The 26,063-nt window shown below is 37.7% G+C and overlaps 1 long non-coding RNA gene and 1 other non-coding gene across 2 annotated transcripts; both read left to right on the top strand.

Annotated features, from left to right (window-relative positions):
* Positions 1 to 5,555: 5,555 nt before the first annotated feature.
* On the top strand, positions 5,556 to 6,522 carry LOC128290310 (uncharacterized). Its single transcript, XR_008280050.1, has 2 exons — positions 5,556 to 5,615; positions 6,316 to 6,522. It is a non-coding gene; the product is annotated as an uncharacterized LOC128290310 (long non-coding RNA).
* Positions 6,523 to 9,972: 3,450 nt separating this feature from the next.
* On the top strand, positions 9,973 to 10,079 carry LOC128290830 (small nucleolar RNA R71). Its single transcript, XR_008280615.1, has one exon. It is a non-coding gene; the product is annotated as a small nucleolar RNA R71 (small nucleolar RNA).
* The last annotated feature ends 15,984 nt before the right edge of the window (positions 10,080 to 26,063 follow it).

Genomic DNA, 26,063 nt, shown 5'->3' with positions numbered 1-26,063 from the left:
GCGAGTCCGCCTACTATTGGTGGAGTACTCGACTTGTGGTGCCTAGAGAGCAAGTGACTTGGGAATTCTTTCTAACCGAGTTCAAAAAAGTATATCGATCGAGATTCATCGACCAAAAGCGGAGGAGTTCCTTGATCTTAAGCAAGGTTCTATGTCCGTTACCGACTACTGAACGAAAGTTTGTGAGGCTTAGCCGACGCTGCGAGAATGCATTTCGTCCGAAGCTATTATGTGCAAACGCTTGAGGATGGGCTGAATGATGATATAAGGATGTTTGTTGGCATTCTCGAGATACGAGTTCGTAGTACTTGTTGAGCGAGCTTGTAAAGTCAAGAGCTTAGAAAGGAGAAACAAAAAGCTGATGTGGGGATTGGAGAATTCGAAGAGGTCCTCGGAAAGTCTCTTCAACAAGCATCGAAGAGATTTCGAGATGATGCGAGCCGGTCTAGAGGCGTTTGGGATTTTCTAGACGAGGACGCGATCGACCCCTGTGACCACACGAGTCACCTCGATTGCGGTGGCGGAAATGATCGCCGAGAGAGGACGGAGTGTCCACATTGTGGCAAATGGCATTCGGGAGCTGTTGGTTTCGTGATCGCTCCTGCTATAAGTGTGGATCGGCCGACCATTTTATGAAGGATTGCCCGAGGATGCATGAACAGAATGCAAGTCGAGTGCAAACCCGGTGCTACCATCGCCGAGGTAGGCCACCTAGAAATATGGGCAATGTCGATGGCGGTCGAGAGGATCTAGAGATGCTACCATCGGATCCGAGGCTCGTGCTCTGCTAGGACTTATGCCATCTGCGCACGCGCGAGGATCTTGCCTCTCCGGATGTTATTACCGTACTTTCACTCTTTTCAATACAAATGTAATTGCTTTGATTGACCACGGTTCTACTCATTCTTATATATGTGAAACCTTAGCATCCAAAGAAGACTTTGCCCATTGAGTCTCTCGAGTTTGTAATTCGGTGTCAAACCCTTGGGTCATTACGTGCTTGTTAACAAAGTGTGCAAGAAAAGTCCCCTAGTGTTCCGAGGTTCTTGTTTTCCGGCGGACTTAATGCTTTTGCCATTCGATGAGTTCGATGTTATTCTTGGTTTGGATTGGTTGACCATGCACGATGCGGTTGTAAATTGCAAGAGCAAGACTATCGATTTGAGGTGCGCGAATAATGAAATAATTCGGGTTGAGTCCACGGACTTAAAGGGTTGCCACCGTAATATCGGCGATGTTGGCCCGAAATATGTAAGAAAAGGGTGCGGCGCGTACCTTGCGTCGTACTTTCGATGACAAGGAATCGAGAAGAAACCCGAATCTGTGCCGTGGTTTGTGAATACCGGATGTTTTCCCAGAAGAATTGCGGGTTTACCACTGCTCGAGAAATAGAATTTGGCATCGAATTGGTACCGGTACCACCCCAATTTCGATAGCTCCGTATCGTATGGCACCAACGGAATTGAAGGAGTTGAAAACTTCGGTTGCAAGAATTGGTGGATAGAGGTTTTGCTCGCCGAGTTTTTCGCCTTGGGGTGCTTGTGTTGTTCGTGAAGAAGAAGGATGGAACCATGCGACTATGCATCGACTATCGTCGACAACAAAGCGACGATAAAGAACAAATATCCGTTGCCACGTATTGATGACTTGTTCGATCAATCGAAGGGAGCCTCGGTGTTCTCGAAAATAGATTTGAGATCGGGCTACTATCAATTGCGAATCCGAGATTGAGGCGTGCCCAAGACCGCCTTGAGCGAGATATGGTCACTATGAGTTCTGGTGATGCCGTTTGGGCTCACTAATGCCCTGCGGTATTTATGGATTTAATGAATCGAATCTTTAGACCATATTTGGATCGATTCGTAGTCGTGTTCATTGATGACATCTTGGTCTATTCAAGAAATGAGACCGAACATCTTTGAACACTGCGGTTAGTCTTGCAAATTTTACGGGACAAGCAATTATATGCTAAGTTCAAGAAGTGTGAGTTACGGTTAAGAGAGGTAAGCTTCTTGGGTCATGTGGTATCTCATCGGGTATTCGAGTCGACCAATAAAATTTCAGCCATACTAAATTGGAAGCCTCAGAAATATTCTTGAGGTTCAAGCTTTTTGGGGCTTCTTGGTTACTACCGACGATTTGTAAAAGGCTTCTCAACGATAGCCACGCCGATGACGGCTTACTCCAAAAGGATGTTAAGTTCGAATGGACGGAGAAATGCCAAAAAGCTTGATCAATCGAAAACTTATTTGATGAAGCCCCAATTCTAGTGCAACCCGAGTCCGCAAGGAGTTTGTCATCTATAGCGACGCCTCTCTACTTGGGTTAGGTTGCGTATTAATGCAAGAAGGTCGAGTTGTGGCCTGTCGTCGAGGCAATTAAAGCCACATGAGAAAAATTATCCGACTCATGATCTCGAATTGGCCGCCATCGTATTCGCCTTAAAGATTTGGCGACATTACTTATTCGGTGAAAGGTGCCATGTATACTCGGATCACAAAAGTCTCAAGTATTTGATGACCCAACGAGACTTAAATCTGCGACAAAGACGTTGGCTCGAGCCGTTAAAGGATTATGAGTGATCATTGACTATCACCCGGAAAGGCGAATGTAGTTGCGGATGCCTTGAGTCGTAAATCGTTATTCACTTTACGACGATGAATGTGCACTTGTCTATCCGATCCGACGGTGTGTTAGTGGCTGAAATGAAAGCCAAACCATTATTGACACACCAAATTCGAGAAGCTCGGAAAGTCGATGACGAGTTGGTTGCAAAACGGGCGCGTGTGTTCGAACAAGGACTCGGAGTTTCAAATCGACGATGACGATTGTTTGAGGTTCAAAAGTCGTCTGTGTGTCCCAAAGAATTGAACTCATTTCGATAATTCGAATGAAGCCCATTGTAGCCGAATGGCAATCCACCCGGGAGTACGAAGATGTACAATGATTTGAAACGTCGATTTTGGTGGCATGGTATGAAGCGAGACATCTCCGACTTTGTTTCAAGATGTTTAATATGTCAACAAGTGAAAGCGGAACATCGGTGCCTTGAGGATTACTTGACCAATCACGATACCCGAGTGGAAATGGGATCGAGTCACAATGGACTTTGTATCCGGACCGCCATTGTCGACAAGTAAGAAGGATGCGGTTTGGGTCGTGGTAGATCGATTGACTAAGTCGGCCCACTTTGTCCCCGTCGTCGGATTTTTCAATGGACAAATTAGCGGAATTGTACGTTTCTCAGTTGTGAAATTACACGGGTGCCTATTTCTATCGTGTCGGATAGAGATCCGAGATTTACCTCGCGGTTTTGGAAAAAGTTGCAAGAAGCTTTGGGTACCAAGTTGCATTTCAAGACCGCCTTCCACCCCAAACCGATGGTCAATCCGGCGGGTAATTCGGATACTTGAGGATATGTTAAGATGTTGCGTCCTCGAGTTTAGTGGTTCATGGGAGCGGTATTTGCCGTTGATTGAATTCGCTTACAACAACGACTTTCAATCGAGTATTAAGATGGCACCTACGAGGCTTTGTACGGGCGTAAATGCCGTACACCATTGTTTTGGACCGAGCTTGGTGAAAGCAAGATTTTCGGGTGGATTTGATTAGGGATGCCGAGCGAGAAAGTGAAAGTAATCTGTGAAAGTTTGAAGATAGCCTTCGATCGTCGAAAGTCGTGACGCGCGGATATGAAGCGTAAGGATATCGAGTATCGTGGGTGATAAAGTGTTCCTCAAGGTATCGCCTTGGAAAAAATACTCGAGTTCGTAGTAAGGGCAAGTTGAGCCCGAGGTTCATTGGGCCATATGAGATATCGAGCGAGTCGGTCCAAAGGCATATCGTTTGATTTTGCCCCGAACTCAAAAGGTTCACGATGTCTTCCACGTTTCGATGCTTGACGTTATAGATCCGATCCATCGCACGTGATTAGTCCATCGAAATTGAAATTCAAGCTAATATGAGTTATGAGGAAGAACCAATTCGTATCCTATCACGAGAAGTGAAAGAGTTGCGAAACAAGCGGGTTCCGCTAGTGAAAGTGTTATGGCTCAAGCACGGGATAGAAGAAGCTACTTGGGAGACCGAGAACTCAATGAGAGAGCGATATCCGAACCTATTTACGGTAAGCTTTTCGAGGACGAAAATCTCTTGAGTGGGGAGAGTTGTGACACCCGAATGTGACCCTAGTCGGAGAGTGGTTTGGGACCACGAAACCGAGTCACAAGAATAATTAAGTGTTATATTCCGTACTTATTGTATGTGGAATTGGTATGCGTAAATATTTCGTGTCTCGATTTTTATTAATTAGGTGCTAAATTATAAGAAAGGACTTAGTAGTGAACTTTGAAAGTACGATAGGAAAATAGGTGATGACTAATTAAAGCATGCATGCAAAATAATGGACTTGCATGTCAAATTCCCCTTTTACAAGTAATGGCCGCCATGACAAAGAAATATGGGTCAAACATGTCATGAAACATGTTTTGTTGGGCATTAGGGAGAAATAGTAAACAAATAAGCATGGGTAAGAAAAGAATGAAAAAAAATGTGTGTGAGAGAGTGGCATACCCCATTGCCGTGAGTTGTAGAGAAGGAAAGAAAAAATTTTGTTCATCCTTTCTTTGAGCCAAAACTAAGGAAGAAGGAGGATTTTTGCTTCATGCTTGGTTTGGAAGAGATCTAGAAGGAGATTTGGCTAAGTTTGCATCAAGATTAAGGTATGTATGAGGTTGTGTTGGGAGTTTCATGCATGTTTTGGTTGCTAACTTGATGTGCATGTTAGCCATGGCTCAAATCTTTGGTATGCCATGGAAATGGTATTTGGCCAAAGTTGTTATAGTGATAAAGCCATTGCATGCTAAGTGTGAAGCTTGATGATGATGCATGCAATGATGGATTTTCTACTCATGAGTAAGATTTTGAGTTTTCTCTTTGTTTTATCATGATTAAAGTTGAAAAGGAGCATGATTGTCATACTTGGCCATGATGCATTCTTGAGCATGATTCATGCTTCTTGCATGTTAGTTAAAAGTTTGTGTTTTGGATGGCTATGGACACTTTGAAAATTCGGCCATGCTCATATATGCATATATATGATTGCACATTTTGTTTGGTTATGAACTAAGTGATGAATATATTGATTTAAAGAAGAAAATGTGGAAGAATGCTTGTGAAATTGCAAGCACAATTGCCTAGCACACATATAAGTGCTTGATGCTATATTATAAGTTTTGGGCCACAATGTGCAAGCATTAATTAGTAGATTGCATGCTGTTTTTGTGAGGTATTAAGTGCAAATTTTGACCTCAACAAGTACATGAATATTCGGCCTTGGGTAGCCCATTGAAGGCCTTAGCATTTCCTTGATGTTCAAACAAATTGTATTGAATTGCTTGATGTAGTATAAAATGTGCATGACCATTGTGTATTCAAGCTAAAGAGTGGCCATATGACCATCTAAAATCCTTGTCATATTCGCCATAAGCAAGCACAATGAGGTTTTAATAAATTGAATTTGTTTGAATTAGCTCAAGAGCCAAGAGGGCCACAATTGGACAAGGGGAAGGAAAAGGTGATCGAATAGCCGAAAAAGCCGTTCGACAACATCCGAGGTAAGTCCTCAAGAAGTGACCTTACTTGAATTATGTGAGATGAAATATGGATGTGTATGATTATTGATTATGTGTGTATGAGTATTTGAATTCCACCGGCTAAGTCCGGCGAATATGCTAATGATATTAATTGTGTTTGAGCCTTAGTAACGAAAATGAAATATGTATGTCCAATGATTATTGATGTATGTGTGCATGAGAAATTGAATGATATCCGGCTAAGCCCAAGACAATTATGCTGGAAATTATATCCGGTTAAGACCGAAGGCAATTGTGCTAGTGGTTATATCCGGCTAAGGCCGAAGGCATTCGTATGAGTTATTCTATCCGGCTAAGACCAAGGCATTTGTGCACGTGATTATATCCGGTTATATTCGAAGAATCTTGGGCTGGAGGTGAGTGTTGGTTGCTGAAATGAATTTAATTAGTACACTCGGACAGCCCAAAGGATAAGGTACGTTATATGTGCATTGGAAAGTCGGCGTGTTTGAGCAACATTCGCTCAATCGACTAATGAATTTCAGTTATTGAATTGATTGATGCTTTGCGAACTTATACAATGATGAAGTATGAAGTAAGAATGTGTATTAATGAAATGATGCATTTGGCTATGTGAATGTATTGCTGTAAATTATAGTTCATTATATTCCTTGAGACTTACTAAGCATAAAAATGCTTACCCCGTTGCTTTGGCTCTTAGTTTTCTAGATTTCGCTCGAGGCAATCGGATTTGGGATCGTTGAAGTCGAAGTCATCCACACTATCAAGCCTCCATTTTGGTATAAATTTTTGTTTGAACTTGAGATGGCATGTATAGGACTACCCCTTGTTTGTTAAATATGTTGTAATGTAAGTATGTACGGCCGTGCGAAAATGGCTCGAAAAGGGAAGTATGAACTTAGACTAATTGTGGGTTGTATGTATATATTTTGTGTCATGATGTGGCTATGGCTTGGAAATGAGAATGTTGGTCATATGATCAGCCATTGGCACGGTTAAAATGATCATATATGAACCTATGTATGGTAAGGCTAGTTGAATCATGGAGACCACCAAATAGGTGAGTCCTATCTTAAAACAGATGCTGCCAGCTGCAGTGGCGTGAATGTGAAAAATCACCAAAATTCATAGGAATGGAATTAGATAGTGAATAAGCTATGTAAATGAACCTTGATGAGTCTATTTTCATATGGAAGAAATGAAACGGTCATAGGAGTTACAGGTTAAGAGATATTAAAGCTATTGTGAGACAGGGCCAGAATGGTTTCTGGGTTCCCTGTCGCAACTTTAAAAATTCACTATAAATTATCCAAAAATAATTAGGAGATATATCTTATATGTACAGATTCCATTTTGAGTCTAGTTTCATTAGAAATAAACGACACCAGAATTAAAGCCCTGTACAGAGAGATATTCAAGTTATACCGCGCGAAGGTCGGAGCAGTCGATCCCTGTAACAGGGGTAACTTTAACTAATAAACTGTACCAATTGGCCCGACAAAAAATCCTAGAAATAAATCCATGGATGGATATATGAGTCTGAATTCAGGGAAAATTTACGAAACCAGTTTCCGAGTTTTGAAACTCGAGATATGATTTTTAAGGCGACAGTGACGCAGTTTTCCAGCCTGACTGGAAATGTCAAATTGGTGGGCAAAACATGTGAACTTGGTTTGTTAACCCTCGGGTCCGACACCGGCGATGGTCTCGGGTTTTGGGGTGTTACAGGTTCGAGGAGTTTACACTCCTCATTCCTACTATTAATCTTATCAAAATAAGGTTTTAGACTAGAGGTGTGCATGGTAGGGCCGGGCCAGTTCGGCCGGCCCATAAAAAATCTAGGCCTGTTTTCAAGGCAAGGCCTGCCCGGCCGAAATATGGGCCTAAAATTTGTCCAAGCCCGCCCGAGAAAAAATGGTAGGCCCGAGCCTGCCCGGTCATATTAATTTTTTTACTTTTTATTAAATAAAAACTTTAAAATATAATAAATCAAATACATTTAAAACATAAAACAAATATTAAAACAAAAATAAATAAATAATGGGACTAAAATAATTATTAAAATAATACATAAATTAAAAATATAATAAAAAGTAATTATATTAAAATTGAAAAATTGAAACAAATTAAAACTAAATTAAGAATTAAATTATATTAATAACAAAAGTTTTACAATATCAAAATAACATCAAAACAACAAAAAAGTAAAGTAAAAGTACTAAAGTTATTTAAAATTAAAAATAAAAAAATTTAAAAAATTTAATATTAAAATCGGTAGGGTAGGCCCCGCCAAAAAAATCTTAACCGAGGCCCGGCCCGTTTTCTAAACGGGCCTCATTTTTTGTCCAAGCCTGTTTTTCGGGCCTATAATTTTACCCAAACCCTCCCATATTTCGGATGGGCCTTCGGGCCGGGCCGGGCCGCCGGGCCCATGCACACCTCTATTTTAGACGAGTACTATTTACCTTAAAAGTGTCGAATTTGGAATGAGTTACCTTGACTGTATCGTATGGGAAAATGTTAAGTACCGTAAAAGGGATTGCTCCATTAGGTTCAGAAGTGGCAATATGAGGGTCTGCTGCATCTAATAGTACTTTGTCTCCAACCTTAAGTTGATTTGGTAAAACATTGAGTCCATCATGGCGTGGTTTTGGTTTATCATGTGTTCTCTATTTCTGTGTCTGTCATTCATTTAGTTCCTCGATCTGTAGCCTTTGCTCTTTATAGATGTGTCCTTTGTTGTTACTTGAACATGGCTCATTTATGCTCTTCGAACGTGTTTCTTGCAAAGAAGGTTGCATCACATGATCAGTATTAGTAGCATGATTTATACAACCACCCTCAATATTTGATGTGTTACTCGAATTACGAGCTTGAAGAGTGATTGTTTCATCACCCACACGAAGTGTGAGTTTACCTATACCAACATCAATAATAGTTCTAGCAGTTGCTAAAAGGGTCGTCCTAAAATCAAAGGCATGTCACTATCCTCTTCCATGTCTAGAATAACAAAATCAATTGAGAATATAAATTTATCGATTCTGACAAGTACGTCTTCAATGATACCCCTAGAAAATCTAATGGTTTTATCTGCTAACTGAATGCTCATCCTAGTTTGTTTGGGTTTCCCAAGACCTAGTTGTTTAAATATTTTATAGGGCATGACATTAATGCTCGCCCCTAAATCTACCAATGCATTATTAACATCTAAACTACCAATTAAACAAGGAATCATAAAACTCCCAGGATCTTTCAATTTGTTGGGTAGCTTATTCTATAGAATGGCTGAGCACACTGCACTTAACTCCACATGCGACGTATCATCCAACTTACACTTATTTGCTAAAAGCTCATTTAAAAATTTAACTGCGTTTGGCATCTGCGAAAGAGCTTCAATAAACGATAAGTTAATATGTAATGTCTTTAATAATTTAAAGAATTTACCAAATTGTTCGTCGTGTGGTCTTTCCTTGTCGCATTGGGATATGGTGCACGAGGTTTATATTCTCTACTTACCAATTTTTGCTCACTGTGGTCCACCTCATCTTTACCTTTACTTACCACAAATCCGTGTTTCGGTTCTGGTTCAGGTTCAACTAACCCTTCTTCATCTCGAACAGTAATTGCATTAAGCTACTTCCTTGGGTTATTTTCAGTATTACTTGGCAAGCTACCTTGTGGTCGTTCGGAAATCATCTTTCCCAACTGGCCTATTTGATTCTCGAGCCCTTGAATTGATGCTTTCTGATTTTTAAGAGCTGTCTCGGTGTTTTGGAAATTTGTTTTAGATACCACTATGAATTTTGTTAGCATCTCCTCAAGGTTCGGTTTCTTTTCCTACTGGTAAGGTGGTTGTTGAAAACCCAGAGGATATTGTGGCCTTTGATTTCCTTGACCACCCCAAGAGAAATTGGGATGGTTCCTCCAACCTGCATTATAAGTGTTACTATATGGGTCATTTTGAGGTCTAGAGTTATTACCCATATAGTGGACTTGTTCCTCCTCGGTGCTAGGTTTGAAGGATGGATAATCTGGGTTGTGCATTCCTCTATTTGAATCACACCTCATCACTGAATGTACCTGAGTAGAACCATATAAACCATCAATCTTTTTATTTAAAAGTTCTACCAGGTTTGATAGCATAGTGACCGCGTCGAGGTTGAAAACACCTACTGCTTTTTTCGGCTTTGTTCTCATGACTTTCTACTGATAGTTATTCAGTGACATCTCTTCAATAAATTCATGAGCCTCTTCAGGTGTTTTGTTGTTTAAAGTTCCACCAGCGGCTGTGTCGATAAGTTGCCTTGTTGAGGGGTTCACACTGTTGTAAAAAGTCTGAACCTGTAACCATAAAGGTAACCCATGGTGAGGGCAACTTCTCAATAGGTCCTTGTATCTCTCCCATGCATCATAAAGAGTTTCTAGATCCATCTGCACAAAAGAAGAAATATCATTCCTTAATTTAGCTATTTTAACTGGCGGAAAATATTTTAGTAAAAATTTTTCGGTCATTTGTTCCCAAGTAGTGATTGACCCTCATGGTAACGAGTTTAACCACTATTTAGCTTTGTTCCTCAATGAGAATAGGAACAACCGAAGGCGAATGGCATAATCAGCAATGCCATTGATCTTAAAAGTGTCGCAAAATTCCAGAAAATTCGCTAAATGAGAGCTTGGATCCTCGTCCTGCAAACCATCAAACTGAACAAACTATTGTATCATTTGAATCGTGTTAGGTTTCAGTTCAAAATTATTTGCAGCAATAGCAGGTCTAACTATACTCGATTCAGCTCTTGTTAAAGTAGGTTTAGCATAATCATACATAGTACGAGGAGCAGGATCCTGGTTTACTGGGTTCGCAATAGCCACAAGAGGTAGCAGATTATTTTGATTATCAGCCATCTCCTCGATTGTGGTTTGAATATCGTCTTCTTGCCCTTCCTCTATGTATCGTAGGCTTTGCCTTATCTCTCTTCGGTTTCTGCGAGCTGTGCTTTCGATTTCACTATAAAAAAGTAGAGGTCCTGGCGGGTTTCTTCAAGTCATAAACTATAAAAACCTGCTAGAAGTAAATAAAAGAAAATTTAGTAATTTAAGCAAAAATTAAATTAAATTGCAATAAAAAATAAAAAAATGGCTAAAGTAATAAAAATTAAGTGTTACTAATATTTTAATCCATGGCAACGGCGCCAAAAACTTGATGGTCGTGAAGCTAACTATAAATTTGACTAAGGCAAGCACACCTATTGAATAGTAGTATAGCTCTGGTGAGACCGGAAATATCGTATCCACGAGGACTAAAAGTACTAGTAATTACTATCTTTTTATTATCTAGCCTAAGAATTTAAAGTGTGTTTTTAAACTAAAACTATTTATCTAATTAACTAAGATTATGACAAAGATGAAGTTTGGGAAATACTTTAGGAAAAACCGATGGAGAAGACAATACCCAAGGAAGAATCCACCTAAACTTCAGTTATTACTTCTGAATTAGACAATTTATTCACTTAACTTAATCCGTAGAAATCCCTAATTTATATTAATATCTCTCTCGAGACTAAGAACAACTGACTTTAGGCTGATTAATTGAAATCTCTTTCTAATTAAAACCCCTATTGTTGCATTAACTTGATCTATGGATTCCCTTATTAGATTTGACTTTAATCTGGTAGATTTATGTCGTCCTATCTGTAACACCCCTTACCCGAGACCATCGCCTGAGTCGAGCACGAGGCGTTACTTGACTTAGCTTACTAATTCGGGGCAAAAAAAAAGTTGCTTTTAAAATTAATTTAGTTTCATTCATTCAATATATCCTTAAAAAGGGTCCTCGAGACCCTAAAACATGAAATTGAAATAGTTCGGGAACAAACCGGAATCAATAAAAATTTTCCGATCACTTAAACAAATCAAAACAATTTATTTCATCTTTCATAAATAAACTGTCCATCTGCGTCATAGTCACTAAATAAATCATAAATCGAGTTACGAAACTCAAAATCCAAATCCGTAAATTTTTTCTGAAACTAGACTCATATATCTTCTTTCTAAATTGTTTTCAGAATTTTTGGTCTATCCAGTTAGTACAGTTTATTAGTTAAAGTTTCCCCTGTTTTAGTGTTTGGCTGCTCTGACCTCTGTTCACTACGAATTAATTTTCTCCCTTTAAAGAATTCAAATATCCATGTAGTTTATTTTATTTAAAATTATACTCAATAAGGAATCTATACATATAAATTATAACTCCTAATTATTTTTGTACAATTTTTAGTGAATCTATAAATTCAGAACAGGGGATTCAGAAATCACTCTGACCCTATCTCACCAAAATTTAAATATCTCGTAAAATACAACTCCTTTATTTACTCTGTTTCTTTCATATGAAAATAGACTTAATAAGATTTAATTCTATATCTTATTCACTATCTAAATCCATTTATACTATTTTTAGTGATTTTCCAAATTCATGTCATTATTGCTGTCTGATACTATTTTAAAGCTAATTTCACCTTTTTCATGATTTCCATGGAATAACTAGCATTTAGGCATACATAACACCAAACATGTCCTTGATTAGCCATTCCAACAGATAATCAATATCAAGCATTTACATACCATTCATCATCCATATCATAAGATCTTACACGCAAAATGGCTACGATGCTATACATGCCATACTCAAAATGAAATGTCTAGCTATACCAAAATAATCCTTGTGATAGTGTGCCTGGACCTCCGATGTACTTTACGATCCCTGAGTTAGCTTGAAAAAACTATAAAAAGAAGGAAAATAAAGGGGGTAAGCATTAAGCTTAGTAATTTTTCATGCAAATAAATAACAACATTCATAAGAATTATCTTACTACTTGGCATGATACTACTTAATGCAACTTCATTAATTTTCAAAGACACATTTTAAACTTCTTCACTTACTCACTTACTTAAATACTTACTTACTTAACCAAATTTATTAATACATTTTACTTACCTTTTTCCTTATCAAGCATGCATGAACATTATATACTTACCTTTGCTCTTCTAGCATGAACTTGTCTTACCTTTTTAGCATAACTAGTCTTACCTTACCTTACCTTGATATTCTCTTTAAATTTTCCCATTGAACCACTTGGAATACTAAGGATACACGGGTGCCTTACCATTGCCATGACTTGTCATGGTCTTACGTGGTATCCTTTTGAAACTTACTATTGCCATGTCTTGACATTGTCTTACATGGTATCCTTGCCTTATGAACTCACCAATGCCATGCCTTGGCATGGTCTTACATGAGACCTTTGCCTTATAGTAACTTATCAATGCCATGTCTTGACATGGTCTTACATGATTTCCTTGCCTTAGAAACCTTACGAATTGCCATGCCTTGGCATGGTCTTACATGGTATCCTTAAACCCTAATGTCATGACATTTGTATCCTACACATTCCTAAGGTTCAACCGGGACTTTCTGAAATTACTTCTCCGTCAATTCATGCTTTAGTCTTCTTTGAATAATTTCATAAAATAAATATAAAAATGCTGGAAATTAACAACATTAAGATAAAATAATATAATATTGTATTTATTTACTGTAAACTTACCGCGGAACAAAATATGATCAACTATATCGATTTAGTCCACTATCTTTTTCTTTCCCCAGTCTAACTCCAGATTTCGTTCTTCTTGATCTATAATAAAAAAATTTAGCTTATTTAATACTCACATTTATTAAAACAGTCCTTGACTCAAACTTTGGCAAAATTACATTTTTGCCTTTAAACTTTTACAAATTTACACTTTTTCCCAAATGCTCGGAAAGTAAAATTCATCCTATTTTCTTATGTTTTATGACATGCTGATCATTTTTCCCTTCTATGACAACATCAAATTCTCACTCTAACATGTACTTATGAACATTAGGTATTTTTACCGATTATATCGTTTTACTCGTTTTCACGTAAAAGCGCTTAGCAAAAGTTGTTTAACACAATTTCAAGCTTCATATTCTACCATAAAATATTAAAATAAACATATTTCACCTATGGGTATTTTTCCAAATATAAACCCTAGGTTAAATTATTGCTAGAATAAGCTTAATCAAGTTACCGAGACTCTAAAAACGTAAAGAACATTAAAAACGGGGCTAAAACGGACTTACAATCGAGCTTGGAAGCTTGAAAAACCCTAGATGACCAAAATGCACTTAAATTGGGGCTAAAACGTAAAGAACATGTGAAATTCGGCCAAGGGGTTGAAGATGGACAAAAATTGGCTTTTAATTTTGTTTTTAATTCATTTTAATAACTAAATGACCAAAATGCACTTAAATAAAAACTAGTATAATGGTCTAATCACTATCCAAGGACCTCCACTTTAAAACCCATTACTCACAAGTACTTAGTACCTTTGTGAACTAGAACACACATTTTACAACTTTTGCAATTTAGTCCTAAATATCAAATTGGACCCTCTATCGATAAAATTTCTAAATGAAATTTTCACACAATCATGCAATCATGCCATAAACCTTAAAATGATAATAGAATAAATTTTTCTACCTCAAATTTGTGGTTTTGTAACCACTGTTCCATTTAGGCCCTATTTCGGGATGTTACACTATCTCTAAGATTGCATTCAACTCCGCTTAATTATGGATGATCTACTCTTAAATAGGGATTTTTGCTCCACTGATTAAACACATAAAAACCTGAATTAATACACTGGAATATTAAAACAAGAATTAGAACTCACAATTAAGAATAAGAATAAGTCTTTATCATATAATTCAAATAGTAATAAGATTCATCATAAGGTACATCTCCCTTAGGTATTTAGGGTATTAGTTCATAATAATAATGGAAAACATCTCAAAGTTTGGAAAACAACAAAACATAAAGAAACCCAAGAACTTCTAGGATATTGGATGGAAATCTTCAGTCTTGATGTAGATCCTGGCTCCGAAGTGATTCCAATGGCTATTCGCGAGTATTTTTTGCCTCTAACACTCTGTGTCTCTCCCCTAATCCTCTTCTAGGGTGTTTATATAGGCTTTAGAATGCTTCAAAACCCTCAAAAGTTCCTTTTTCAAATAGAACTAGGCTTGGGCTTGGCAGGGACACGACCGTGTGCCACACCCGTGTGACCGTGCTCAAGCCGTGTGCAATACTGAGTTGGTTCTTAGTCAACACGGCCATGACACACGGGCTTGTGGTCTACCCGTGTGTCACAAACGGGCATGTGGATCACCCGTGTGGAAGTGCCTAATTTGTCTGTTTTTGGCCCGTTTCTTACTCTTTTTGCTATCCTAAGCTCTCCTGAGTATAAAACATGGAATCAAAGGATTAGGAGCATCGAATTCACTTAAAACCACGGAAAAATCATTCATAAATATGTCAAGAATGGGGTAAAAATATGTATATATTACGGTTTATCATATAGGCTAGAGGATTTTGGTTATGTTTTGAGATATGTATATCTAGCCATGTGATATGGCTTGGTTATGGTTGAGATTTTGAATGAATTTGGTATGCTTGTGTTCATAAATGGTATGTTTTGATGTGCTTCAATGGTCTATTAAAATGGTCAATTTGGTAAGGTTTTGGCATGTGAATGGATGAGGTGAATTGGAGTTATGAAACATATGATTTAATATGGCTTTGGCTTATGATTTTATATAATTGAGTATAGATTATAAGCTTGGATTTTTTTGATTATAATACGGTATGAATGATGTAAGTTTTGGTAATGAAATTGGCTGAAATTATAGTGTAAATGTGCTTGGTTTGATACTTGTAGGTTTGACTCAAATTGGTTGGCAAATTAGCTTTCCAAATGGCCTATTTTCGTCCACACAGGCAGAGACACGGGTGTATGTCTCAATTGTGTGCGACACACGGTCATGTTGCACGGCCGTGTTCCTCTAGGGTACCCTACAATTTTAAGTCATTCTAGAGCACGGCCATAGCACACGGGCGTGTGGCTAGCTGTGTGACCCAAGTCAGTTTCGACCACGGCCAAGGCATACAAGCATGTCTTGTCGCCGTGTGATTAAGTCAGTATGTATGCCCGAATTTGACACGATTTAGAGACAAGGGCGTGTCTAATGCCGTGTGAGGTACACGATATGTTCACATGGGCGTGTGACCTCTGTAACTTAGGAAATTTATTTAGTTTTCAAAAATTTTGTATGAGTTTGGTTTAGTCTCGACCCCTTTCTAATGCATGTTTAAGGTCTTGATGACCTATATAAGGGACTCTTTCGTGATGTATGATTACAATTTTGAATGAAGTTTATGAATTGTTCGTAAAATGTTCTAATTTGTTTGGTAACGCCTTTTACCCTAATTCGACGATGGATAGGGGTTAGGGGTGTTACATAGTTCAAGTTGATAGGCAACTAGACTGACTTTGTAAGGATTCAATATGATCCTATGAATCTTGAACTTAACTTACCCTTTCAATTGAACCTTAACACCTTTCGCCATGGGGACACTTTTAGGAAGACTTGATTAACTGACATTATATTCAATGTCCTTCCTTTTCAAATTCGTGTACAAATTTTGTCTATCGGAAGTCGCTTTTAGTCTATACTGAATTAACCATATTTTCTTTCTGATTCTTGCACTAACTCAGGACCCAAAACTTTTCTTTCACCTAGTTTGGTTGAACACAAAGGTGTTCGACACTTATGACCATATAAGGCCTTATAAGGTGCCTTTTGGATGCCCAATTGGAAGCTATTAGAAGCTATTATTGTAGGAAAATTTGGCTAAGGGTAAATGTTCTTTCCAATTGCCTTAAAATTCGATAATACAACCTCTTAACATGTCTTCCTATATTTGATAACTCGTTCAGAGTGCCCGTCAGACTGCGGATGGAAGGCAGTGCTAAAATCCAAATGGGTTCCTAAAAACTCTTACAACTTCTTCCAGAATCAAGATGCAAAATGAAGATTTGGATTTGAGATAATCAATATGGGCACCCTTGATCACGTGATTCGTAACAAGTAATAAATATTTATAATGAAGATCAAACCTAGACTAACTATTATCAAGACGAAAATGCAAGCGCACCTATCGAACAATAGTATAGTAATGGCAAGATCGGGATATCGTACCCAAGGGAACCAAAAGTACTAGTAATAACTATCTTTTTATTATCTAGCCTAAGAATAAAAGGGTTTGTTTATTAAGCTAATTATCTAAACTAATTAACTAATTTAATTAAAGAGAAAAGAAAATTTGGAAAAAGACTTGAAGAAAAGCAATTGATAAAAATGACACCCAAGGAGGAATCCACCTAGATTTCACTTGTTATCTGACTCTGAACCAGATAATTTATTCACCTGACTTGATCCGTGAGATTCCCTAACCTATGTTATTATCCCTTTCGAGACTAATAACGTCTAACCCTCAGTTGAATTAATCAAAATTTCTTTCTTAATTAAAACCCTTAGGGAAGCAGTAAATCACTCTATGGACTCCCATATTAGGTTTCACCCTAATCTGACAAAATCTCGTAATGGTATTTCTAGGCGTTCGATCAACTTTGCTTAATTATACCAAATCTACTCTTAGGCAAGGTCTATTCCTCCTCTACATAAGCACATCAAATCATGAATTAATACCCAGAATATTAACTCAAGCATTAAGAACGCATAATTAAGAACAAATCAAGTATTTATCATATAGTTCAGATAATAATAACAAGATCCATCATAGGTTTTATCCCCCTTAGGTATCTAAGGGGTTTAGCTCATAATAAAATAAGAGTACATCTCAAAAGTATAAAAATAACAAAACATGAAGAAAACTCTAAAAACCCCTGAAGGAATTCTGAGGGAGATCTTTAGTCTTTGAGTAGCTCCAGCTTTTGGGATGGATCGTCTGGCTTCTTTCAAGTAATTCCTAGCATGTGGTTCTGTATTCTAGAAAAGTTCTAGAAGAGGCTCCCTTTTTAGGTCACACTTAGGGTGTTTATATAGGCTTTGGATTAGCTTTCTTCCTCCCTAAGTATCCTTTTCTGTGTAAAATACAACTCTTGGAAAAAGGGACACGCCCGTGTGCCACGGCCGTGTGACGTGATTGCCAGGCTGTGTTTGATCCGTTAAATTGCACACGATTGTGTGGGTCAATGTCTAGGCCGTGTGAATCGTGAGAGCCTTGGTTGACACCCTCGAAGGACACGAGCGTGTGAGCAACTCGTGTGGCAAGGCTTAGGCCGTGTCATCTTCTCGATTTGGTCTGTTTTGCCCCTTTTTTTACTTGTTTTTGGCTCCTTTTGACTCTTGGTGCTCTCCTGAGTATAAAACATGAAATAACCGGATTAAGAGCACCAAAATCCACAAATCTAGTAATAAACATCCATAAATATGCTAAGTATCTGGGGTAAAACTATGTATAATTTGGCGTTTATCAAATACCCCCACACTTAAGCATTTGTTTGTCCTCAAGAAAAATTCTCATTTACTGCTAGAATTCATTCCTTTCAATCCCATAAGCATTACTGATAATGTTACAAATTATTCCACGGAAAATCATACAATGAGAATTCAACTATAGGGGCATTAGAAGCCTTAAACAATCTAAATCGAATATTTTGATAATAAAATTATAGGTAATCTCCTTCCTTCAAGTCATTAACTTCAGTCCTAAATATACAAGAGATGACATCCTCACTAAAGATTCACTCAAATCACTCGAAGTGTTTAAGGTTCAAGATAAAGCACTCGATTATCTAACATGAAAAGTTATTACCATAGGCTTGCATGAAAATCAAATCTCTACCACTTGTAAATGATATGATACACTAATCAAAAGGTCTTTGCATGGTTGTAATGGGGTTTAGGTTAAAGGTATGGATACAAGCTGAAGAGACAAGGGTTAGAATCGAGATAATTTCAATATATTACCCCACTATCAAAAACTTAATTACAGAACCACAAACAAATATCTAGAACTATTTTACATGAGTTCATGACAACTTTAGCTTGCTAAGAATTACAATAATAATACTAGGTTTTTTTTTAAGAACAAATCAAGTCAATACAATATAGAAATCATACTTCATGATTCAGTAACAAAAAATGGTGAACATAGTGAGGTAACAATGTTAAATTTAATCTCGATAAAAAAAGGGTAAATTAAGTAAGAGGATTTAAACAATAATGGGTTTATCAACCCTATTCAACCTCGTAATCTTTGAAATGTATAACTTAGCTAGCTTTTGTAATGAATAATCCCTGTGAACAACTAAGAAGTGTGCTAACTTAGTTAATCAATCAACTATCACCAACATTGAATCTTTCTTAGCGGGTGTAAAGGGTAACCCACTAACAAAGTCCATCGTTATTCGCTCTCACTTCCACTATGGTATTTTGATGGGTTATAGCAATCCAGAAGGGAACTGGTGTTCAGCTTTCACTTGCTGACAAGTTAAGTATTTAGCCACGAATTCGGCTACATCTTGTTTCAATCCTGGCCACCAGTACATTTTCTTTACATCCTGATACATCTTGTTTCCTCTGAGTTACAGAGCATAAGGGCTAGCATGTGCTTCCCGAAGTATGGTTTGTTTTAATTCATTATCATGCGACACATAAAATCTTCCTCAAAAGCACAAGATGCCATCATCACTAAACCCAAAATCTTCGATTTTCCCTCCTCCTATTGCTTAATTCAAGGTAACAAGGTTATATCTAAGGGTAGTTCAGTTTTGATTTAATCAGGTAAGGCGGGTTTCACTTGTAGCTTAGCTAACAAGCCGCCATCATCTACTAAACTTAACCTAGCACACATTGTAACATCCCAAAATAGGGCCTAGTCGAAACAATGGTTTTAGGACCACAAATATGACGTTGAAATATTTTTTTATGATTATTATGAGGTCTAGAATATGAAAATATGCATGTGCTAAAGTTTCATGAAGAAATTCTATGAGTAAGGTGCCCAATTGGAAAATAAGGACCAAATTGAATAAATTGCAAAACTTGGATTCTAGAAGTAATTTGAGTAAAATTGCTTTATATTATTAATTAGAAGGTGCTAAAGAGTAATTTTCCCAATTTCTAAGTTTTTGGACAAAAATGGGCATGTATGGATAAAATTTTAAAGAAAGGGCTTAAGGGCATTTTGGTCATTTGGCTAATTAATGAAATAAAATGGGAAAATAAGCCAAAAATCAGCCCATTCTCTCCATGTTGCTGCCGAAAATTGGGGCTCTCAATACCTAGGGTTTTCAAGCTTTCCAAGCTCAATAGTAAGTGCTTTCTAGCCCCGTTTTTAATGTTCTTCGTATTTTTGAAATCCCAGTAACTTACTCTCTCCATTTCTACCCATGTTTTGAGTTAAGGTTCATGTATGTAAAGTGGCCCATGTGTGACATGTTTATTCTTTGATTATTTATGGAGAAATATGAAAGTTGGATGTGTGTTAAACATATTTTCCTAGGTGATTTTCATGAAAAATCCCTAAAAGGACCTTTTTGCAAAAGGTACAAATATGTGGTAGAAATGTGAAATAATTGAAAATGTGGGCTGCCATAAGAGGGAAAAACTTTCAACTAGGCTTGGGCAATGTAGAAATTTCATGCATTTCATCATACGAGCCTAAGGACTAAATCGTAAATAATGTAAAAGGTTAGGGGCAAAACAGTCATTTTTTCTGGGGTGAAATTTAGACTCGAAAAGAATAATGTGAGGTATTAATAATCATTTTTTTGTTATAGACCCTGAGGAACAAATTTCAGAAGTCGATCGAGGAAAACAAAAAGTTTCGGAATAACCGAAACGCGAAACCGAAACGAGTACCTGGTAAGTTTGAATAACTTTAAGTAAACTATTAATATGTCTAATTGCATGTTTTATGAATGTATGATAATTGGTTATAGTGATGGCATGAAAATCCATGAAATGTGTTAATAATAATGATATGATAATAAATGTCCCGGCTGAAGTCAAAAGGGAAATTCGATGGATAAACCATAGCTTACATTACTTGAGATCCTGAAAGTGTTGTAGAAAAGGATTTAGCTAGGACGGGTGTTCCTTAAGTGATCGAGCCTCCCGAAGAATATGTGTGCATTGTGGATTTAACCCAAACGGGTAATTCAATTAGGGTCTGAATTTAGCCTAGACTGGTAATTCAGGTCCGAGCTCATTAAGGGTGTTTGTCGCTATAAGGGATTTAGCCTGGACTGGTAATCCTGACATCACCCTATGAGTTTACATTACGGGGGATTTAGCCTGAATTGGTAATCCCGTCATATGATGTGAGGTTCACGGGAGCGTGTACTTGAGATGATGGCTCTTATGATTTGATGGTAAATGGATAATCCATCGAGATTTCTAAGAAACTACACGGGATTAACATGAGATAGAAAAATGAAAATTTTGGATGATGAGCTCATCTAATACAAATTACATGGTGTATTATTATGGAACTAACTTGTCGATTGAGTACATGTGATAGGGAAACTATTTCATTCTTATTGGTTTTATTGCCTAATATGGATGCATGCTAATTAATCAATAAGTTTACTTTCCAGTTATTCGGGCTTACTAAGCATGTAAATGCTTACCCCTCTCTTTTTCCTGTCTTACAGAGCTCGTGGACTCGCGAAGATTAGGGGACGACTGGAGAATCAACACACTATCAACTTGTCTAGCTTTGGTATATAGATAATCTTATTTTGTTCAATGGCATGTATAGGGCTTTTGTTATTTTGTTATATGTGTCATTTGATTAGCCAATATGAAGGCTTATAAAAGTATACATATTCACTTGTATATGGCCAGAGGAATTGGCTCTAGGTTATGACCTACCAAATTGTGCATGTTATGTCCCAATGTTCTTGTGATGATTAAATACAGTGTGTTACAATTAGTCATATATAATATGATGAAATCACATGGGGTGGTTAGGCCATAATTTGGCAATGAGTTAAGATAACGAGCCAAGCTTAATTGAGTTACAAGCCATGAAAATCCTTCAAATAAAAGGGATAACCTAGCATGTATAAAAATCGATGAGATGAGGTTTACATGCAATGAGGCATATTAAGGTCATTTAAGAGTATAATTAGACCATGTTAAGTGTTATTGAAAACTATAAGTGGGTATGAATATTAGAGGGTGACCAAAGGCTTGGAAAATAGCCCAATAAGGTCCACACGGGTAGACACACGGGCGTGTGCCTAGGTCGTGTATGACACACGGATAGCCCCATGAGCGTGTAGTATGTCTGTGTGTCCCCTGCACCTAAAATTTTTAATTCAGAATGCATGGTAGTAAACACACAGGTAGAGGCACAGCCATGTGTCTCAACCGTGTGTAGGCACGGCCTAGCACACGAGTGTGTGTCTTGATCGTGTGCCCCTAAATGCATGCTGACGTCATAAACAAAATACTCGAGTTTTTGGACACGGGTGACCATGCGGGCGTGTCTAGGTCGTGTGAAGGACACGGGCCAGAGACACAGGCGTGTTCTTGGCCGTGTGAAAACCCCTATAGGTTTGATATGAGAAATAAATTCAATAAATTCCACACGGGTAGGGGACACGGGCGTGTCCCAAAGCACACGGGCATGTGCATTGCCTCCACACGGGCGTGTGAGGCTTAACCTAGAAAATTTTCCAGGAATTTTCTCAAGTTCTCAGTTTGATTCTGGACCATTCTCAATGTATGTCTAGGGTCTCGTAGGCCCATAATAAGGACACTAAGATGTTGTCTGATTGGTTTTAAATTTGGAACGAAATTTTATGACCCATATTTTTCGAAAATGTCCGAGTATATGTCTGGTAATGCCTTGTGCTTGGTCCCGGTCTCGGGAATGGGTAAGGGGTGTTACATTTAGAGTATCAAAGCTACAGTTTAGCCGGTTCTAGGACTACCGTAGAGTGTATAAAGTTTAGCTATACATGTCATTATATGAACGTTGATAGTGTGACATCTCCTAACTATTTAATCATCTTTGAATATAGTAAATGTCTTCCAATCAAGTGCAAGATGAGTCTGAGGGAGCCGAGAGCCATGCTCTAGCTTCCGTACAACGAGTTGTTTCTAGTAGTAGAAGACCTATGTCTAAAGGTCGGGATAAGGCCAGAGCCGCCTTCTTTGACATGATGGATGAGTGGTTTGGAGATTATTTGATAAATCACCCCAATATACCACGACCTCCTCCACCCCCTAACCGACCTAATGAGGAAGTGTCACGAGGTATGGCACCTGTAAGAGTTGTTAAAGCCCCGGTGGACAAGCTTAGAAAGTATGGGGATGAGGAATTTAGAGCTAAAATTGATGATGATGCTGAACGAGCCGAGTTCTGGCTCGAGAACACTACACGAGTATTGGACGAGTTATCTTGTACACCTGAGGAGTGTTTAAAATGTGTTGTATCTCTTTTAAAGGATACTGCATACCATTGGTGGAAGATTGTATCTTCAGTGGTGTCAAAGGAAAACATCACTTGGGAATTTTTCCAAGCGGAGTTTAAGAAGAAATACATCAGTCAAAGGTTCCTAGACCCGAAGCGAAAGGAGTTCTTGGAACTCAAACAATGAAATAAGACTGTAGCGGAATACGAAAGGGAGTTTGTAAGGCTAAGTTAGTATGCGATTGAATGGGTTCAAAAAGAGTCAGAAATGTGTAAACGCTTCTAGGAAGGTCTGAATGAGGAAATCAAGCTGTTGATTGGGATTCTTGAGATACGAGAGTTTGCTGCATTAGCTGATAGGGCCAAGAAAACCGAGGAGCTCAATAATGAAAGGAAGCAAGCTAAGAGAGAAGCTCGAGTTACGAGCAAGAGATCCAGCGGCAAGACGCTCTCATTTTCCACAAAGAAATCAAGGAGCCAACAAAAACGCTCCTCTTCATCGGTAGGATATTCGGGTAGAGCGAGAGGCTACAAACGATGTAATCAAAAGTCTTCCTCCCCTATAGTGACTAGTGTGGGGAGTGTAGACGACCAAAAGCAGAAGTGTAAAAGTTGCAATAAATTTCACTTTAAAAAGTGCTGGATAAAGAGCGGTGCATGCTATAGATGTGGTTCTCTTGACCACTTCCTCAGAGACTGCCTAGACCAAACTGATAAAGAGGTGGAAGTAGCCCCAAAATCGAGTGCTCCTATTTTACGAGGTAGACCTCCGAGATATCCTGGAAGTGCTAGTGGCAGTCAGGTTACGGTCAAAGACACTACGAAATCAGAGGCTCGAGCCCCGGCAAGAATGTAGGCAATACGCACTCGAGAGGAAGCCTCTTCTCTTTACGTCATCACCGGTACTTTTTCTCTTTTAATACTTGTGTTGTTGCCTTAATTGATTTGGGATCGACGCATTCATACATTTGCATGAGATTGGTGTCTAGTATGAATATATCCATTGAACCTACGGAATTTATTATCAGAGTGTCGAACATATCAGGCAAGTCAGTCCTGGTTGATAAAGTCTGTAAGAATTGTCCTTTGATGATTCAGGATCATTGTTTTCCGGCTAACCTTATGTTATTGCAATTTGATGAGTTTGATGTAATACTTGGTATGGATTGGTTAGCCCTGCATGATGTAATTGTAAATTGTGGTAGCAAGTATATTAAATTAAACTGCCCAGATGGTGAAATTCTACGAGTTGATTCAAGAGAATTGGATACACCACCGGTTATAATCACAACAATGGTTGCTCAATGATATATGAGAAAAGGGTATGAAGCCTACCTTGCTTTTGTACTGAACACTAAGGAAACAGAGTTGAAGATTAAGTCCGTACCAATAGTATGTGAATATCCAGACGTGTTCCCAGAGGAACTACCCGGATTACCTCCTGATAGAGAGATAGAGTTTGGTATTAAACTGGTGCCAGGAATAACTCCTATTTCTATTGCTCTGTACAGGATGGCACCAACCAAGTTGAAAGAATTAAAAGCACAGTTGCAAGAACTGACGGATAAAGGCTTTGCAAGGCCGATCTTTTCGCCTTGGGGTGCTCCCGTATTATTTGAAAAGAAGAAAGATGGTTCAATGAGGCTATGTATAGATTATCGGTAGTTGGATAAGGTAACTATCAAGAATAAGTATCCTTTGCCAAGAATCAATGATTTTTTCGACCAGTTGAGGGGAGCCACTGTGTTCTCTAAGATAGACCTGAGATCAAGCTACTATTAGTTACGAGTTAAGGAATCGGATGTGCCTAAGACAACTTTCAAAATGAGGTATGGTCACTATGAATTCCTTGTCATGTGACAGCTCTATTTTTGACCCTAGTCAAAAAGTGGTTTCGGGACCACAAAACCGAGTCACAAAAATAATTAACCGTTATATCTTATGCTTATTGTATGTGAACCTGCATGTGTGAAAGTTTCTTGCTTTAATTTTGTCAATTGTATGTAAAATTTATTAAATAGGACTTATGTGAGACAATTGTGAAATGTGATGTAATTTTAAATATGGTCTACTAATGCATGTTAAAAAAATGGACTTGCATGTCAAATTATCCATTTTTCTTTAGTGGCCTACCATGTAGTTGATTCATATATATTATATGTATATTATACTAACATTAATTTAAACTAAATGAATTAAAGAATAAAAATAAAAGAATAATGGCTTAGTGGGGAGGAGAAACCAAAGTTGGTTCATCCTTTGATTTCTTTGGCCGAAAATTTCAAGAAGAGAAGGGGGGAAAACAAACATTCGGCTACCCCTTCCTAGCCTTGATTAAGGTATGTTTGAAGTGTTTTGATAGAAATTTCTTGTGTGTTTTAGGATAGTTTCTTAATTCCTCCATAACCCACGTGCAAATTTTCATTTTAGTAGCTATAGGAGCAATCGGTCATGAGAGGATTTTTCATTTAGAAATGTTATGTTGATGTTTTGTTGTGAATCAATAAAAGTACTCTATTTGGTTGAGATTATAAAAGTATGTTAAGTTTTTGAATTTGTAATTGTAAAGATTAAGTATTTGTGTTATAGCCGAATATACATTGAAAATTTTAATGGAGAAACTCTTATGATATAAGCTTGTAAAATTGAAGTTATAAATTGTGTTTTGTAGTTTAAATGGTTAAAGACTATTCGGTTATAGCCTTAATTTTTCATGAAGAAATCAAGTTAAATGTATTTGTGTCTATGCTATGGCCGAATGTACTATGGCTGATTGTGGACTATGATAAAATTTAGTAAGGTATGTGCTTTAAATGTGTTATGAACTATTATAGGTTAAGTTAGGTTAAAGCTTGGTGAAATTGAACTTGAAAAATGATTTCAGCACAATGTGGTATTGATATTATGTATAAGTAAATTTATAGATATATATATGATGAAATTGATTGGTGAGATACATGCTTAAATAATATGTATGCAAAGAATGTGTGAAAGAGTGAATTGGTAATAATCTACTTGGGACAGCAGCAGTATGGTGATTTTCGAAAATCACCATAAATTGTAGGAGTTGAATTAGAAGATG

Source organism: Gossypium arboreum, chromosome 3 (genome assembly GCF_025698485.1).
Source record: "Gossypium arboreum isolate Shixiya-1 chromosome 3, ASM2569848v2, whole genome shotgun sequence".
Lineage (NCBI taxonomy): Eukaryota > Viridiplantae > Streptophyta > Magnoliopsida > Malvales > Malvaceae > Gossypium > Gossypium arboreum.
The sequence above is the reverse complement of the archived record's forward strand: the minus strand, read 5'-3'. Positions and strand labels throughout refer to the sequence as shown.